The sequence below is a fragment of the Lepidochelys olivacea genome, assembly GCF_965140295.1.
Source record: "Lepidochelys olivacea isolate rLepOli2 genome assembly, chromosome: 27".
NCBI classification, from domain to species: domain Eukaryota; kingdom Metazoa; phylum Chordata; order Testudines; family Cheloniidae; genus Lepidochelys; species Lepidochelys olivacea.
Window position 1 is genome coordinate 11,258,753 of NC_140437.1, and position 19,651 is coordinate 11,278,403.

Below are 19,651 nucleotides of genomic sequence, written 5' to 3' on the forward strand. Positions count from 1 at the left end.
GGGTGGCACAAGAACAAATGGACATAAATTGGCCATGAACAATCTCAGACTGGAAGTTAGAAGAAGGTTCTAACCATCCGAGGGGTGAGGTTCTGGAACAGGTTCCCACTCCGAGCGGTGGGGGGCAAACAACTTAATTAGTTTTGGAGAGAGAGAGAGAACGAACTTGATGAGTTTATGAGCGCAACTGTATGACAGGGTTACTTGTGACGGTGGGAGGCACGGCTCAACAGCAGGGGCTCACTTCTGGTATAGATCTTGTGTACGTAAAGCTCATGTGTCAGGGTTTCAGTCAGCCACCAGCAAGGCTCACAAAGGGATTTACACACACACACACCCCACACGTATTCTGGGAGGGATTTTTTTTTTTTTTAAATCTCTTCTGATGCATCAGGGATGGCCACAACTGGACTGGAGATGGGACACTGGGCAGGGTGGGCCAAGGCTCTGAGGTGGCACCAGGCATCAGGCTGATTCTTGCTTACATGCTCAAGGTCTGGCTGATTGACATATTTGATGTCAAGAAGGAATTTTTCCCCAGGTCCAGATTGGTAACGACCTTGGGGTTTTTTCACCTTCCTTTGCAGCATTCACGTGCAGGTCACTTGCCAAGATTATCTGGGTATATCTCACTTAATTATGTCCCTGTCACTATAGGGCCCTAGGGCACTGGTGCACCTTGGTCCCTCCTACTCTCTGCCTGTGGCACATTGTGATGGGATCCCTGGGTTGCAACCTGGGACTGTGGGACCACTGTGCCTGCTTAACTCACTAATCTGGGTAGTCTCTCACAATGGCTTACTGGTGACAAGCAGCAACCGCCCCCAGGTGCCAGTTTCCACTCAGTACAACTGCATGTTGAGGCCCACACCCAGCTAGATTGCATGAATGCTCCCAGAGCCATTAACGAATCACACAGAGAAAGGCACTGGTTTATCCTCACAGCCTTGTGCCTCAGGAATATCTCGTCTTGCACTGCTCAAGACCCTTTCTTGAGCAATGCAAGTTTATTAATTGGTTCACCACTTCATCAATGGAAAGTGTAACCAGAGCAGATTTACCAAGCACTTCAGTCAAACTCGCTGGTAAGGATAAACATTAGAATAAAAGTTTATTGATTACAAAAGATGGATTTTAAGTGATTGTAAGTGCTAGGCAAAAGTTAGGGTAGTTACCAAAATAAAATAAAAGATAAGCATGCAGTCTAAATTCTCAACCTTATTACACTAAGCAATATCTAGACTAAGCAGTTTCTCTCACCCCACTGGTTACTTCAGGTTGGGTACAGTCTTTCATGAGGCTCTCCCTATTAGCCTGAAGACCAGTCTCTTCAGCTCCAGCATTCTTGTTGTCTTCAGCGTAGGTGGGGGAAGAGACAGGATCAAGCATGGGGCCATTGTGTGCTCCAAGCACATGGAATAAGGGTGTAAAACAGAACATAAATCCAGGCATGTCTGGTGAGCATTGCTGAGTCCCCAGGCAAGGGTGAGCAATTCCCCTGGTGTGGCCTCATGCCGGTGAGTCATTGAATTGCAACTCGCTGGCTGGACAATGGCTGTTGATGGTTGTTTGACACCTGCCTGGGCATTGGTTGTTTGTTGTTGACTCTGGGGATCTAATATCTGGGCGATTCCCCAACTCACAGCATATTTTAGGGACAACCATACAACACAATCTCATAACTTTATATGCACTAATGATGTACATATTTAGATAGAACAATGGCTTTCAGAAGATCATAACCTTTCCCATGATACCTTACATGGCATGCTTTAGATGAACTATAACAATTATATATAAATGATGAATATGGGGGTTACAGAGTGCTCCCCCAAGGTATAGACTGTCACGTACATACTAGCCTAGTCTCCTGTGGGTCTCATTTCCATTGCTGGGTTTACTGTATGGCTGCTGGGTGGGGTGTGGCCTGTGATACACAGGTGGTCAGATTAGAAGGTCTGGTGGTCCCTTCCAGCCTTAAACTCGACATCTTTTTTAAAAATTAAATGAAAAAAGACAAACATTTCTGTTTATCATTTTTTGTAAGCTACTTTTAGCCTAAACACTTGCAACTGTGGGCACTGGGGGAGGAAGTCAGCCTCCATGGCCACTGAAGTTACCATTGAAGAGATCATTTAGCACCAACTACACGGGGGGGGGGGGGGGGGGCTCCTTTAGCTTTGCTGTAAGTCCCACAGCCACCACATCTACTTATGCTTCCTCCGCATTCTTTAAATACTCTGCATCAGAAACTGGAAGCAAGACAGCATCACGGATACTAGTCTTCATTCTTAACGGTCATGTCAGACTGTTGGGAAAAAGATCGGTGGATTGAGTGCCGATGCACATGCAGGTCTCGTTTTAGAGAGTGCACTGCAGAGAAAATACATTAAAGTTGTAAATGTAGTTTTAAATATTTTAAAATGTAAGGGACGTCTTTGGAATTGGACAGGGGACGTTGTGGAAACCGAGTCCCACCCTCCCAATCAGATTATTTCGGGGGTAGAACTGTGGCAGGGAGCAATCTTGGATGAGCAGAGAGGAGAAAGAAAAGCAGCTCTCTGACTAGGAATTCAACTATGGAGCAGAGAAAGACACCTGGGAAGAATCTTACACTTTGAGGATGGGAAGAGATGGGGACGGGAGTGGGGAGACCAATAAAATACGGCTCAGGAAAAGCAGACAGCACCACAAGGAAGTCCCTGGGGGACATGGTTAAGGGGCCAGAGGAAGCCAGAGAGGACTATTGGTAGGACTCAGGAAGGCTTAATTAAGCCCAAGCGAGGAAGTTTCTACCCAGCAATGACAGCAGGCTCTGCTCTGAAGTTCCAATCTACAGAAGAGAGCTCATATCACTGGGAGACCCAGCCTAGGATCAAGCTGGGGTGGAGGGAGAAAGAGAGAAGAGGTCATTTAACAAGCTTAAAAAGAAACATTTTCATGGGTTTGGGGGTTGGTGGTTTTGTTTTATGTTTTAATGACAACGGGTTGTTGAGATTTAAAACATTCCCCTGCAGGGTTTCAGCCTGAATGTTAGAACACTGCACAAAGTGAAATTGACTGTACATGATTAAATTGACCAGTGCGTTTCCATTGAGCTAAATGAAATGCAAATAGTTAAACAGAGGGGAATAAATTGGAGAGTTTTAAAATTATTCTTGTGTTAACAATCTTGGGTTTCATTAGTAACGCAGGTAAGGAAGTTTGTTTTGTGGGATTAGCCCAATAATCTCCCTTTTTAGGATTCCGAAGGACCTCAAGATCTTTGAATGAAAAACATTTTTATATACCTGCAGACTTTTAACACATTCACTAGCCCATGTTTCAACACAGTAGTTCTGTGTTGAACCATGGGCTCGTGAATGTACTAAAACAGGTGACAAAAAATAAAATCTGTCAAAATACAAGAGCCATGGGAACCGAGATGGCACCTAGGTTTGTATTTTTATATTACAGTAGCAATTAGAGGTCCCATCCAAGATCAGGGCCCCGCTATGTACATACATAGACATACTGTAGCAAATTGACAGTGTCTGCCTCAACAACATTCATGAAAGTAAGCAGCACTTGCCCAAGGACTCTCTACCTTTACAAAAAGAAAAGGAGGACTTGTGGCACCTTAGAGACTAACAAATTTATTTGAGCATAAGCTTTCGTGGGCTACAGCTCGCTTCATCACGAAAGCTTTTGCTCAAATAAATTTGTTAGTCTCTAAGGTGCCACAAGTCCTCCTTTTCTTTTTGCGAATACAGACTAACACGGCTGCTACTATGAAATCTACCTTTACAGTACATTAGATAAAGATAAATCCAGCACAGAAGTCATGCAAAACCCTCAACAGTTATCTAATGGAAAAAACAGTGCCAGGTTTTGTCACAGCTACGACTAACAGCTCTTCAAAAAAATCTCTGAGGGTGGGCAGCCAAGCCCATTCAACGAACTAGTTTGTGAAAAGTATCAGGGGGTAGCCATGTTAGTCTGTATCCACAAAAACAACAAGGAGTCCGGTGGCACCTTAAAGACTAACCGGTTTTTACCCACAAAAGCTGATGCTCAAATAAATTTGTTCATCTTTAAGGTGCCACTGGACTCTTTGTTGTTTGTGAAACTAACCTTCAAATACATACATATATTCTGATCAAAGAGGTACAGAGTAATAATCTACAATGTTTCCAACCTGTGTTTAAATGGGAGCAGGGAGCGAAGAGAACAAGGAAATGCCCATTTGAAGAATACGGTTAGCACTCCCATCCACCCTCCCAAGACATTATTGTACCTCTTAGCCTCATGATCTAATTTTCAGCCATTAGTAAATGAAAGGAGATTTTGTTCTAAGATTTGGCCCTGGATGTTTCTTAGCAGCATTTCACCAGAGTAACGAAGAGGGGTGACCAACGCATACATACAGACGGGCGCACACAGACACAATCCTCCGTCAGACAACTCAGTAATACTTGCATGTCGCCGAAAAAGCCCAGCGGATCTGTTACGCTAGCGTTACCGTCAAGGAATACAGGCTTTCAGAAGAAAAGTGCAAAACAGGCCCATGATGATAGCAACCCACAACCCAGCTCAACAATATTGTAAATAGCAGCCCCTCCCCCACTCCTTTAATGGCACTTCTATCAGCACGCAGCAGACCACAATCCTGAAGGAAGCCCAGACTTCTAAGGGTAGATTTAATTACCACAGTTTAGCAATTTGCTCTCCTCTCGGATATGACAAAGTACCAAATGCATCTGAAGTAAGGGAAAGCCACCAAGTTAAACCAGAACATAAAAACAGGGCTGCCAGTGGCCACAGGAGGACAGAGTCTTCCAAGACAGGTAGGAAGTATTCAAACATTTCCAAAAGCAGGACTGATGAGACCTGGATGAATGATAATATAAGGATCTGCCATTTGGTTTTGTAAACATGAAGCAAAGACTTGGGGAGGAGAGTGTCAAAGCAGGCAGGCAGGCGAGACAGAGAGCGACAACCACAAGCAGCTGGCCTGAGTCTGCTCCAAATTCACCTTAATGGGAACAAGGCTGGGCCTCTTGACCAGCTTCAGAAGAGCCTTCACTGCAGCTATTTATTTTATTCATTTCTAACCTGACAGCAATCCACATGATGAGATGAGCAAATCCGTGCCCACTCCCCTTCCCAAAAGCCACAGCTGAAGAGGAAGCCAGAGTATCACTTGTTCAAAAATAGTTTAAGAGTAAGAACTGCTGAACTTGCATTTTACACATTCAAACAGGGCACAGTATGGTTTGGTCAATACACCTCTGCCAGAAGGAGGGACGGAATACTGGGAGCAGAAGGTACCTTAGGAGATGGAGAATAGAGGTGGAAAACGAAGCCAACCTTTGTCACAGAGGTAGTGTACTGGGGTTGAATAGTGAGGTTGGTTATTTCTCTCTCTTCAGGGGATAATGAGAAGTGTGGGTTTAGTGCCAGAAGCATATGGGTAGACAGAAGAGAGGCTGAGAACAACCTCTTTTAAAATCTGCAAAGCCCAGTCCCAGGAAAAATACATCCACCCAACACAGTGCCATGCATGGACACCATTAATTCCCACCTCCCAGCAGCCAGTTCATAGAATCATAGAAGATCAGGGATGGAAGGGACCTCAAGAGGTCATCTAGTCCAACCCCCTGCTCAAAGCAGGACCAATCCCCAGCCAAATCATCCCAGCCAGGGCTTTGTCAAGCCTGACCTTAAAAACTTCTAAGGAAGGAGATTCCACCACCTCCCTAAGCTGCCCAGAGCTCCTGCACTGAGCTGTCAAGTCAGCCTTCAGCCACAGGAAGGTCACGGCAATTCACAGGTATAGCACCACAGCACAATTGCAGGCAACACCAAATTTCCCCTCCACTCCCACCTCATGCCCCATGTCAGCCTGGAAGGGGCATGGACCACACACATTTGCAGGAGACACAGGGTTCCGGCAGCCTTCAAAGGCCTCTTCTTTCCTTCTCTCCTCCAAGAGACAACTGGGGAGAGATGGAAAGACCCGGGGGGGTGGGGGGAGAGGGCACAGTGGAAGGGGAATGACAGAACTGAGAGGGCCCTTTCAGGAGAAGGGCTGGCAGGAGGCATTGAACACACCTTCCCAGCAGCTCCAACGCAAAATTCCACACCATTACTACATATTTTCAACACGAGAATTTGAGGTTCGTGTTGGTAATTAGTCAAAAAGTTCAGGAAGTTTCATCGGCACCAATGGCTTTTCACATGGCTGTATTCATGCTTCGCTGTGCCACTAGAGTTCTCCCTGCATTACATGTTTAAATTCCCCAATGCAAAAGGATTTCTAAAAAAAAAAAAGTAAAATGATGAAGTGAAAAAACCTACTCTGGTCATTACTCCCCCATCTCCATTTCATGCTTTCATTTTTTAAACTATTCTTTGCTAACTCACAAACTTGGTCTATGACACTTGGGTTTTTTTTAAAAATAATCCTAATAAGGACCAAGAGAGCTGATGCTACCAGAACTATTACTTTGACTGTAAGCTCTTTGGGGCAGGGATCCTTTTTTTATTGTGTGTTGGTTTAGCACCTAACACAACGCAGAGCCTGGTCCATAACTGGGGCTCCTAGGAGCTACGACAACACAAGTGACAACGACTACTGCACATTTAGGCAGCACCCACACTAACAAAACTGGGAACTTTAATTTCCCGGGGTGCTGCTCCAAGCCAGTAACAGTGGCAGTAGGACAGAAAGGATTCTAGCATTTTTACCACTCTCTCATCTAAACCACTTCTGATTGAGGTTAGAGGACCTAGTGGTATAAATGCTTGAGTCCTGCCTACACTACAGTCTCCACCTTTGCTACCAAGAGTGGTGTTGCCCCCATTGAGAAGTAGTACGGGTCCTGATTTTTCTAGTGTAACTAAGGTCTTGGACTGTCAACTCTCTGTGAGCAACCACCATGCCTTCTTATGCATTATGGGTTTTAACTTCAGATAGGACCTTATAATCCTTTTGTCTGACTTCCTGCATAATAAAGGCCATAGGTCAACACTCAGAAATTCCTGCATAGAGCCTAGTAACCTGTGGTTGAACTAGATCACCTCTTTTATGAAGACATCCAGTCCTGATTTAAAGACCACAAGTGATGAAAAAAATACACCATATTCCATAGCAAACTATTCCAAGGATTAATTACCCTCACTGTTTCTAACCTGAATTTTCTAAGCCTCAGTTTCCAGCCACTGGATTTTGCTATGCCTTTGTCTGAAAGATTAAGGAGTCCTGTAGTATCGTATATCTTGCTCCTTATGTAGGTATTATGTCCAGTGATCAAGTCACTCCTTAACCTTCACTTCAGTAAAAGGAATAGACTGAACTCTCTAAGCCTGTTTGGGATCGACGGGCCCTGATATACTACAAATAATACCTTACAAAAAGATGGAACCTTTATCAACCATGCTCACTGTATATCTGGACAGAGCAGCGTGTTGTGGGATCAGCACTCACAATGAATGACTAACATTGCGTCCCATCGAAATTTAAACCCTGAAGGCTAAACTAATTTAAGAGCGACGAGACAAAGGGAGTTCAATAAGGGTGAAAACCACCTATGCTGCAGCTAGGTAACAAAAATCCCTTGGCCCCTGCATGGGAGGAAATGCAAAAGCCACCTTCACATGCATCTTTCTTTCCAAACACCAGCTTTCATGCATCACTAACCCACCAAGGACAAGTAAGTGAAAGAAAACCCAATCCAACATTTATATTTGTAAATGGCATGGATTTCCTTCCCAGCTACCAATAGCTCATCTAGAAAAACTCCATGTAACGTACAGACAATTGAACAGCCAACTCAAATTTGTCCTTACATACAGATTTGGGGAGGGGAGAGGGAGAGAAGGATTTTACAAAGTGTTTCCATGGATTTTTATTTTTAAATTCCAGTGGAAAAGGTTTTTAAACAAACATTCCTCCTGTGATTATTGCAACACTTAGAACTCGAAAATGAAGCTGGCCATAAATAGGAGTTAAAATTGACAAGTTCATTTTCATTTTTCAGAGTAGCATCCGTGTTAGTCCGTATTCGCAAAGAGAAAAGGAGTACTTGTGGCACCTTAGAGGTTAACAAATTTATTTAAGTATAAGCTTTCGTGAGCTACAGCTCACTTCATCGGATGCATTCAGTGGAAAATACAGTGTCCACCAGGAGGAAAAAATGCAAAGAGTACAGCTGCATAGTGAAAAATAAATTAGACATAAGATTCTGAGCTTTTACCATCTAAATTATTAGTAACAAAGGTAAAAAAAAATTCTTTGTGTGTTTTTCAAATGGATAGAGTGCTTTTAAATGGAACAAAGTGAATCTCTTTAGTGAATTTCTTTTCATTCCATTTGAAGAGTCTTTAAACATTGAATTTGTATATTGCACAAGTAGATAAATTAGAGCTGCTATGAAGCATGCTCCATACAGACTGCTAGAGTAAAGACTGCGTAGCTCAGTCTTACGGCACATTCTTCTAGTCAGTTCATAAAGAAGGATCAGTCTTGGTTGCAAATGGAGTTGTGCCCCACACAGGGTAAGCAAATGGAAGGAGAAACCCCCTTTGGAATGATGGCAGCTGCCCTCCCAGAGAGGAAAGGCTGGACCGCTGTATTTTTATAATGCAACTAATGTATCTAGAAACACTCCTCTTCCCTACCTCAACCCTCCCATGCACACACCCACTCTCTCTTAGGGAGCAGAATACAATTAGAATTTGTCATTCCTTGATCAAATAAACTCATTGAAAGGAGAGCCATCTTAATGGTTCAAATCTAGGAGACTAGGTGTAACACATCATATTTACTACAGCAAAGTCTGTGCCAATCTCTGTCAAGGGTTTTCCTGTTTGTGAGCTGAAAATTCAAAACAGGGGGATGCACAGTGCATGATGGAAAACAACCTTGTATGGCACAATGTCCAGAAATGGGGCAGAATCATGTCCCTGTCGAGGGTAATTCTGTGCACTCTGAATGATCAGAAGGAATTTGCAGTATAAAAATAAAATAAGTAATAAAGGAGATGGCATGTCAATTTCAGCATGCTACAGAAATTAAAGGCTAAGAATGCAAATACTGGTAGACAAAAGGTTTTTTCCCCACCTTAACTATAGGGATATACCACAGTCTTCACCCAATCAACAAGAATTGTATTATGCATCCATATATGCTGCCATAGCAGGGGCGTGACCATATGCCATATAATACACTAAAATTTTTACAAGACCCATTTCAGACAGCTCCTAAGAAAAAGCCCATAAACATACAAAATAATTATGCAGAAAATCCTAGTGAGGCTAATGTCTCTTTATCTCCAGGAGAAAGCAGACAGAACTGCAATACCAAGGAGGGATTTGTCTGTCTATTGTGTCCCTGCTCATGGCTGTTACTATGGTTATCAATTACATCAAACAAGGTGACTCAGACACTTAAAATACAGGGGGGAAGATAAAGTGCATTTTCCCCCATGCTCCAGTAATACCAAGATTTTAGAATAATGAAACGTAAAAATCACATAATAGTGACCTGTGCTGCGTAACAAAGCAGCGTAACTCTTAGACTACATGACCCAAATAGCTCTCCTTCTATCCCCAATTTTATGATTAAAGGAGATAGTGACCATGCACAGAATACCTTTTACTTCTTAAAATGACAATTTTTTTTAAAAGTGCCCCCACATTAAACAGGATCCTCTCTGTAATGTTGAAGATATGATGAACTGCAAAATATGGCACCTCAGATGTGAAAAGGAAAAAAAGCCCACCCTTTCTCTCTCCAGATCCACACCTACTGCAGTACCCACAGACAACCTATGATTTGCCATCACCCCCACAATCAAAAGCAGTCTCCCAAACAGGAAACCAAACCTGGCAGCAGGAATGAGATGGGGGGGGAGGGGTAATGTAGAGAAAAGTGGGAAGGAGGGGAAAAAATAAAAATTCCCCTGTAAAATGCACCTGCAACCCTAGAGCCGCAACAGTGGTTGCAACTTGCAGCAGGATGGGAATAAAGCATCCATGTGAATTACATGAAATAGAAGACTGCTTTTAAGAAAAATCCCTTTGCAATTTAAAAAGCCAAGCTGGACCGGTACACACATTTATCCCCAGATAACGGTTGCAGCTGAGTTTTAACACACAAGCAAAGGAAACAGTGACAGAAACCTCCATTCCCTGAACAGCTCACGCCACCAAACCCACCCTTTAGGTTCCAGCAGAGACACACCCCTACCCCATTTTATAATGCAAAAAGTCTCCTCTGAATGCTGGGGGGTGGGAAGCAGATACAGCAACAGAAAAACACCCTCCCTGGAAATCGAAACAAATAGATTTTTTTTTTGGTTATTAGATAGGTGCGCGTGTTGGGATTTTTCGGAGGCGGGGGGGGGGGGCCCGCAAATCTCATTATTCTGCAAGCTGGATTCTGCAAATTTAAAAAAAAAAAACAACCCACCACCCTGCACAGGTTCCCTCCCTCCCTCTTTTTTTTTTTTTTATTATTATAAACACTGAGGTGAATGCAAAGTGAATACTGCAGAGAGCGCATGGTAGCCCCACATAGCCCTGGCACTGCACGCCCTCCAAGACCTTTGCAGTGCGCACACACACAGCCCCCTGCACTGCACTGCACTGCACTGCATGCAACTCCCCCCCCCCGCTGCAAACCCGTGCAGACACCTCACACCCCATTGCATGCACCTGTGCCCTGCCCCCAGGGTCTGCCGGTGCCCCCGCTCCCCCCGGGCGGGGTTTGCACTGGGTGGGGAGTCCCGGGCGCCTACCTGCCGCCGCGGCTGCTGCAGGGGGAGCTCGCTGGAGACGCGCAGCGAAGCCGGCTGGAAGGGGGGGGGGGGGAGCGGGGGAGGGACAGGAGAGAGCGCGGGCGCCGCGCGCGGGCGGGGGCGCGCGCAGGCTCCGGAACCTTCGCCGAGCGAGTGCCCGGCTCCTGGGGCGCCGCCAGAGGGAGCAGCGGCGCGCGCGCAAGCGGACAACGACCGCAGCCTCCTCTCGCAGGGGGAGGCGCATGCGCCGAGTCGCCGCCCGCGGGAGCACCAGGGCGCAAGCGTACAACGGCCCGAGCGCCACTCACTGACCGCTCCCCGCCCCCCCCGCCCTTCAGAAGCGCATGCGCGAGGCCGCCTTCGTCGTCGTCCGGCTCCTTTGAGGGAAGAGAATGTTTCTCCTGAGGGAACACGCGCCCCGAGGGGGGAGGGGCTGAGAGTCCTGGGGGACGGGCCTGGCCTGAGGGGGCGGGGCCTAGTCAGCAACCCCGCCCCCTTGTTACCCAACAGAGGGGGACCTGCCAGTCATCCGCCTGCCGCTTTCCCTCAGACACCCCCCACTGCCGGCGCCTCCCCCCTCAAGTGCCCCCTCACCGCAATTATCTGCCCCTCCCCCCTCCGAGGCGCCCCCGCAACCGCAATTATCTGCCCCTCCCCCCTCCGAGGCGCCCCCGCAACCGCAACTATCTGCCCCTCCCCCCTCCGAGGCGCCCCCGCAACCGCAACTATCTGCCCCCTCCCAGGCACCCCCGCAACCGCAATTATCTGCCCCTCCCCCCTCCGAGGCACCCCCACAACTATCTGCCCCCTCCCCCCTCCGAGGCCCCCCGCAACCGCAACTATCTGCCCCCTCCCCTCTCCGAGGTGCCCCAAGGGGCACCCCCGACCATAATTATCTGCCCGCTTCCCTCCTCTAAGTGTCCCAAAACACCCCTCCTCACTGTACTAGATGCCCCTCAATTCCTCCGATCACCAGACCTAAGAAACTTCTTGCCCTTTTAAAACTAGGCACAGCCATAGAGTAGACTGGGTTTTAGGTAACTACCCATTTTTACCAATTTGGCAAAACAATCTCACATTCCCCCACTGAAATGAAGGCAAAGTGGGGAACAGAACCCAGGGTGCAGGGTCTCAGCCTTTTGTTAGCCACTAGAGTATTCCTCCTCAATTAACTATCTATAATAAAATGGGCTATGGTTAAGAAAATAATCTGATCATGATGTGACAACTTATGGGGCATTTTCCACTGCTATTTCTCATTATACCTTCTCTTTTCTCCCTTTAGTACCTCTATCAGAAATCTGCTCCTAGATCACATACTCTCTCTTGATTTGCACCTAACTTTATTTATTATTTTTGATAATCAGTCAACACCTTGGGCCATTCTCACAAAAGAATCCCCCTACAGCTTCTCCACTAAATCCAATGACAAAGGATAAGTAACCATATAATAAAAGGCAATAATTCTACTGTGGGATCTCTGTTAAATTCAAGAGCAAGAACCTGAGTGAATTGTCTCTAGACCATACAGTGGAATTTGCTTGATACCTATTTGTAAAAAAATAAAAAATAAAAATTGAATAATCATCATCATAAAGAGCCTTTCCTGAACACAACCATGCAAAACACTAAAGCTTTGTAAAGCGTGAGAGTTAGAGTTTTCCTTACCCCACAAGTCCATGAACTACTGGGGAGCGTGGAGAAAGCAAAGGATGGGGCCAACAAAAGCAGCAGAGGCCAGTGTGTTTGTGTGATGTACGTAGCTAGCTACGTAACTTATCACTTTTGTTTTCTCAATACTGCACCTTTATGTTTCTCAGGAGCCTTCCTGTCTGCAGGGGCAGGTACCATGGGCTCAAGCCTGCAAAGTGATGAGTCTCAATCTAGACCACAGTTATAGCTCTAGTTAAGCACACCCCCTCCCTGTTGGCTGCTTACCAGATTGTTGTGGAGGAAATCCCAGACTCTGGATCCTCAAGTGTTTTACGTTTCCCAGGGTCTCCACAGGCCCACATAGTTTCCCTGTTGCATCTCTGGCACATGTCCTAGTCACTGACTCTCAATCTGTTAACCCTTTGCAGAAATGGAGCCCCTCTATCTTAAACCCTGTCAAAGTCAGATTCAGGACTCACATAATTTGTCAGACCACTCTGTTTATTAGCAAAGCGCCTTGCTAATGCACCCAGATGTGAGCCCCTCTCTGAGGCCCAAGATAACTTATTTATACAGTTAAGCCAAAGCCAATTTAACATAAGAGACAAAAGAAAGCAGAAACTGACAAATATACATACATATCTTATTTGCATACTAACATTTACCAATCTCCTAGCTCAGTAGGAGCTCTAAGTTAATTAGTTTGAGGACCCATTGTCTCACACTCCTTAATGTTTCTCTTCCTGACAACTATATTTCAACAAACCCTTCAAGCAGCATTTCTTTAATGAATTATAATTTCAATATAATTCATTCTACTTTCACAACCCCCAGGTCCAGTGTAAGACACCCCCCGGGGCTTAAATACACCCTCTCACAGAACTCGACCCAAAGGCACAAGCCTTCTGGTTTACCCCTTCCAGTGGCCATGTGGTAGTGTAGCATTACACATAGAGACACTGTACTCAGAAGTCTAATACATTATTGATTCTGTATTTAATCACATGAGAGTTATACAGATCCATTAGAAAGAAAAAAATACACCCTGCACACAAATTTCCCCTCACTCTAGTTCACCGTTCCTTTGGGGGTCCTTGAAGGACCATCTGTGTTCAGGGTCCCCCTTCCCCAGTTCATCTAGCTCCTGCAAGACTTCCTTCATCTTAAGCTGGTGAAAAAAGGACAAAGGAGAGAGACCAAATAGAACAGTTTCTGTCATTTATAATCTTCCAGTTTCCTGTGTCAGATGCTTCCTAAAAAGAAAAGGAGTACTTGTGGCACCTTAGAGACTAACCAATTTATTTGAGCATGAGCTTTCGTGCTCAAATAAATTGGTTAGTCTCTAAGGTGCCACAAGTACTCCTTTTCTTTTTGCGAATCCAGACTAACACGGCTGTTACTCTGAAACCTGTCAGATGCTTCCTAGTCATCCTCAACAGGTGACCATAGAGTCCTACTAGGTGCCTTCATTGCTAGGCAACCACCTCTGAGCAGGAGCCAGTCTTTTGTCAAGAGCCGTTACATTTCAAGGGAAGACCATCCAGATATAATGACCCTGGATTGCCAGTACTTTGCCACTACCCCCCTTGGAATTTTGGTCCCACATGGAAGTCAAAGGACAACAGAAGATGAAAGGGTGCACCTTCAAAATAGCTTACTAAATTGAAAGCTTACTAAAGACACATACAAGAAGTTCATAATCTCGCAGAGAATTCATAAATTATACAGACAGATTCCCCAAGTGTTTGTAACAATTAAAGTACGTACTTAACTTTTTGCATGAGTTGTCCCATTGAGTTCATTTCTTACCAATGTGAGCAGGGTTTAAATTCAGTTCCCTGTGAACAAGCATCCCTACCCCCCAGCCCCACAACTAGCCCTTTTGCTGGCAATCGCTGAGGGATGAGCTCATACTAGTCTTTCAGTAATTATAAGGTAGTCCCTCCCAGTACACAAACATTGGGAATCATTGGTGCCTCATTGGTGAGACTCCCAACACAGGAGTCTCAAATTCAATTCCCAACCAACAGACTGCATAATTTCAAAGAGGAAGGAAAGCCCAGTAGTTAGGGTGATAGTATGGGATTTAGGTGAGCCAGGTTCATAGAGTTTAAGGCCAAAGGGACCACAAGATCATCTGGCCTGACCTCCTGTATGTCATAGGCCCATAAAAACCACCTAGCCACCACCATACCAAGCCCAACAAACAAAATTAGACCAAAGTATTACGGCTCTCTGGAGACAGACCCATTACATGCCATAGGCATAGAACAGGAGGAACCAAGATGCACTAATGCTCAAGGCCACTGCAGTGGCAGAGAACTGATTAGTTGAGATGTACCCAGATGATTCTAGGAAGTGACCTGTGCCCCACACTGCCAAGGAAGGAGACCCTCCACACTCCCCACAGTGTTCAATTCACTGCTCTGCCATAGATTCCCCATGTGACTTGGGCAAGTCACTTAGGCCCAGATCCTTAAGGGTATTTAGGTTCCTAACTTTGTCTCTTTGTGCCTCAGTTTCCCTTCTGTAACATGCAGATACTAGCATTGCCCTATGAGTACCTAAGATAGCTATAGGGTAAGGCCAACGTGGAAAACTTTTCCTGCCACTGCCCTGACAACTCTGTTGTGTGTCTAGGGAAACTTCAGTCCCCAGAGCTACTAAACCAGTGCTGTTCCTTAGCATGAACATTTAAGAACAAGACATTTCAGCGACATTGATCTATAATATTGGGGGAGGGGGGAAGCAATCTTGCTCTGAATCAAGGACATTAACTTGAAGATAGTGATCTTGCTTTGCATATTGTAGAAGATCCACAATAAAGACTTCTGATTTTCTTCCTCAGTGTACAACTATGATGCACATCTTAAACTTACACATCATTGAAATAAGTGCACTGCTCAAAGCCAAAATTCAGCCCTTGTATACTTACACAAGGTTTTCATGAGAACTACATATTTGCATCAGAGAGCACCTTGGCTTTTTGAAGTGCAGTTGCACAAAAATGTATTCCCCAGCAAAGAGGTTTCTTTCCTACGGACACTGGGCTTAATTCTGACCTTTGGACTCTTGTATTGGGAGATGGACTGGTGGATTTAATAGGTCTTTCCCATTTATAAAGTCTATGATTCCTCATAGTAGGGGCAAGACTGAGCCTATGAAGTACAGATCATCATTGCTGTGAGCTTAGCATTCCATCTGCTACGCAGAGCTGCTACCAAGAGCATTTTACAGTGGAAGAGTGCTTAGAAAAATGAAGTAATCATATCACTGTTGTCAACAGGCAATTTCCTAGATATGTAGCAGTTGGGAGATGACTGAACTACCTGTCCTGTCTACCCACAGTGTCACACATATGTCAATAATGCTCTGCAAAACACATGGCTCTAAACAGTCCCCTTAATTTTTATTTGGAAAATTCATTGTGTGATAATAGTGAGGCTATCCAGGCAATATGTTTGCACCACTTCTCTAGCTGGTACACCATAAACCTTCATCACTAGTCCAGACATCTCTGGAACTGGAAGCATGCTACGAGAGCACCACAGATCAAACACTAGGGCAAGTTAGGGAATGTATCAAAGACCTGGCAACACTCAAGGACCCTGCTGCAGCACTAAAGCAGCGGGAGGGAGTTCTGGTGATGTTTGGAGAACCGCAGGAGCAGTGCAAGTCCCAGAGTGCTTCTGATCTCCCAGTGGAATGAACTCATGTTAATCAGCACATCTCCTGGCACTGCCCAATAGGTACAACATATAAACACTCTCAAAACAAAAAGAAAAGGAGTACTTGTGGCATCTTAGAGACTAACAAATTTATTTGAGCATAAGCTTTCGTGAGCTACAGCTCACTTCATCGGATGCATTCAGTGGAAACAGATTTCTTAAAGGCACAAAACCGCATGTTCTTAGTTAAAGGTATATTTTAATTACTTCAGTGGAGACTATTCTAGTGAAGGGTCTTTTTACACTAAAAAAGTGGGTTGGTTAAAGATACCTATCTCTTCATCCCCAAAAGGAGTGGCAGAGTCTCGCTTTATACCCCAGCACTTGAACAGGGTACTGCCAGCCTTCGGGGCAGAAGGGGGACCTGGAAGGCCTTCTATTTCCTCCCGTCAGGAAATACAAGACCCAGGCCCAAGGATCCCTCTTTCCGCTTCCCCTAAAGCAGGGATATGACAATGTCTTTCCTTTTCTGGATCGTGGGTGATTCACACAGTACAAAAACAATGAGGAGTCCTTGTGGCACCTTAGAGACTAACACATTTATTTGGGCATAAGCTTCGTGGGCTAGAATCCACTTCATCAGGTGGGTTCTAGCCCATGAAAGCTTATGCCCAAATAAATGTGTTAGTCTCTAAGCATAGGTGCCAACTTCACCTCTTTTCCGTGGGTGCTTGACCCCCCCTCTGCTCCCTCCCCTGCCCACCTATTCCCATCCCTTCCCCACCCCCATTCCAACTCCTTCCCCAAATCCCCGCCCCGCCTCTTCCTCACCTCCTCCTCTGAGCACCTGACATTCCCACTTCTCCTCCCCCTGCCCCCGGAGTATGCAAACAGCTGTTTGGCAGCAGCCAGGTGGGAAACGCTGGGAGGTAGGCGGAGGAGCAGGGATGCGGCGCGCTTAGGAGGGGGAAGAGGAGGAGGAGGAGGAGGGGGGCAAGCTTGGCTGCCGGTGGGTGCAGAGCACCCACTAATTTTTTCCCCATGGGCGCTCCAGTCCTGGAGCACCCACAGAGTCAGCACCTATGTCTCTAAGGTGCCACAAGGACTTCTCATTATTTTTGCTGATACAGACTAACACAGCTACCCCTCTGAAACCTGTTGCACAATACAGTTAATCATGCTCTAAACTTTGCGTGAAAAGGATAAGCATGTACTTCTGAACCCCTCTAGAAGTCCTATTGGGTTCCACTCAAGAAAGCCTAGCTCTGCATCCACTGACAGGAAAGTGGAAATACAACTGGGCAACTCTAAGAGGCAAGAGTGTCCAGACAAATACTGGAATGTCAAAGATAGATAAAATTCCTCTTTAAAAAAAAAGGGTGGCGGGGGGTGGAGGAGGAGGTAAGTTGCCACTAGAACAGCTACAAATATTTCCTTGCCTCAGTCTCCCCCTGTTCTGAGCAGCCCCAATCATCTTTTCACTCAGATAGAGAAATGAGATAGTGAAGTAAACTGTAGTTTGGCAATTCACTTTGATAGAAGCAGGTCAAATGACAAACGGTTATTCCTTCCCCTTACGGATATCTGGGCACCAAGAGGGAAGTCATTTTTACTGCGATGGTCAGACCTCAAAAGCTAAGCAGAGCTGAGTTAGTACCTGTAAGGAAGACCTCTAGGAAACGCCCACATTCTGGGAACAGTTTCCTCGGCCTCAGTACCGAGCCACTGACTCTACATGGCAGTAGGGGATACTGTGCTGCTCAGAGTGCCATCTTTCACGTGAGACACAAAAATAAGTTCCTAACGACTTGTCATTAAAGGGCCTAGGACATGTATTGTAACTATATGGCAGTTAACTCTGGTGCGCTGACCAAATTCCAACTTGGGTAATTCCACTCTGCCTCTCTAAATTGCCCCTACATTTCGAACTGAAAATGGGATTTTTAGGTTTTTATTGTTGTTGTTTTTGCTGGAACTGTGACGAGCATAGCTGTGTGCTGTTAAAAAGCCATGAAGTTTCACCCTAGAAGTCAAGCGTTAGAGAAAACCATTCACCAGGATCTTTGCTTCTGTATCTCAGGTTCCCCATCCACGAAGTGGGGACGATCATGCTGACCTATCTCATGGAGAAGTTGTGCAGCTTAATGTTTTGAAACTGCTTTGAGATCTTGCTATAGGTACTACAGAAAGGCAAAGATTGACTTATTAGAATGACAGGTTTCAGAGTAACAGCCGTGTTAGTCTGTATTCGCAAAAAGAAAAGGAGGACTTGTGGCACCTTAGAGACTAACCAATTTATTAGAGCATAAGCTGTAGCTCACGAAAACTTATGCTCAGATAAATTGGTTAGTCTCTAAGGTGCCACAAGTCCTCCTTTTCTTTTTATTAGAATGACTTATTTACTTTGAATAGTAGGAAAAATTACCATTGATTTCTACATAATTCTCTTTATTTTTAGCCTAGTTCAGCAGGATCTCAAAGTTGTCCTCTGATAGCCAGTCAATAGCCTTTGTTAAATTAATTTGGTGAGTCTCAGTCCTCTGCCTAGAGGACAAATGATGTTTTTTGTGATGTGGCCATTTCAGTGCGGGGGAATGGGTATGCGAAGTGATCCCTCTATACAAAGTAGTATGTAAAATGGTTTGGGAGCCTTCAGGATAAAAGGCTGTTTAAATGCAACTATGATACAAACATTTTTGTAATAATTTCTCAGTTTTTTTTTTAAATGTAAGCTTCATATCCTGACACTGCACTGTATGTTGGACCTTGTCCACATACAAACTTGTACTAGTTTAGTATAATCTGTGTGGACACTCTTATTTCAGTCGAAGGGTGGGTTTTAGGTTTAGTTAAGGCCTGTTGCTAACCAATCTAAGCTAAATCAAAATAAACCCAGCTGAAACCAAAGCAAGGCCTGGTCTACCTTTAAAAGTTTTGCCAGCATAGCCATTTGGCGAGGACTCTTTAGGCGAAAAACAAAACAAACCACGACCAAACACACACACAGCCTGAAAATCAAAATATCCTCAACTGAGAGCTGTGCTGACAGAAACCCTAACATAGGCAAGGTTATACTGGCAACAGTTGTTTTGTTAGTACAGCTTATTTTGTTCAGGGAACTGGTATAAGCTACACCAGCAAAAGAGTTCTTTAGCCAGTATAAAAAGCTGCATCTACACTAGGAGGGTTTGCTGGTATAGCTACACTGGCAAACCCTTTCTAGCGCAGATCAGGTCTAAGAGCATCCCATCCACCCGACATTTTTCAACAGTTTAAACTAAGTTAAACCACTGCAATGCTGCTAGAAGTCACTCGCAGCTTGTCTAAAGAGGCCTCGTGTTAGCCACAATGCGAATAACCTGTTTCAAGAGTTTTTAGCAAGGGGAAGCAGGATAGAGGTTTCTGAAACACTTCCATCTTCTGTGACTGCCCCTTGACACTCCCTGCCAGAATCCTTTCCTTAACAGGGGATAGCAGACGATCTCCATGTAACTTATTTAAAAAGAATGCACCCGAGTAATGTGCATATGCTGTCAAAGACAACGAACA

At 45.1% G+C, this 19,651-nt stretch overlaps 1 protein-coding gene across 9 annotated transcripts in view; it reads right to left on the minus strand.

Moving 5' to 3' along the window:
• Positions 1–10,856, minus strand: part of MAPT (microtubule associated protein tau) — a 101,952-nt gene extending 91,096 nt beyond the window's left edge. For all 9 annotated transcript variants that reach the window (XM_084616044.1, XM_084616041.1, XM_084616038.1 and 6 more), the window contains exon 1: positions 10,782–10,856. The gene's annotated coding sequence lies outside the window, so the exon portion shown is untranslated. The remainder of the gene's footprint in view (positions 1–10,781) is intronic.
• Positions 10,857–19,651: the final 8,795 nt, after the last annotated feature.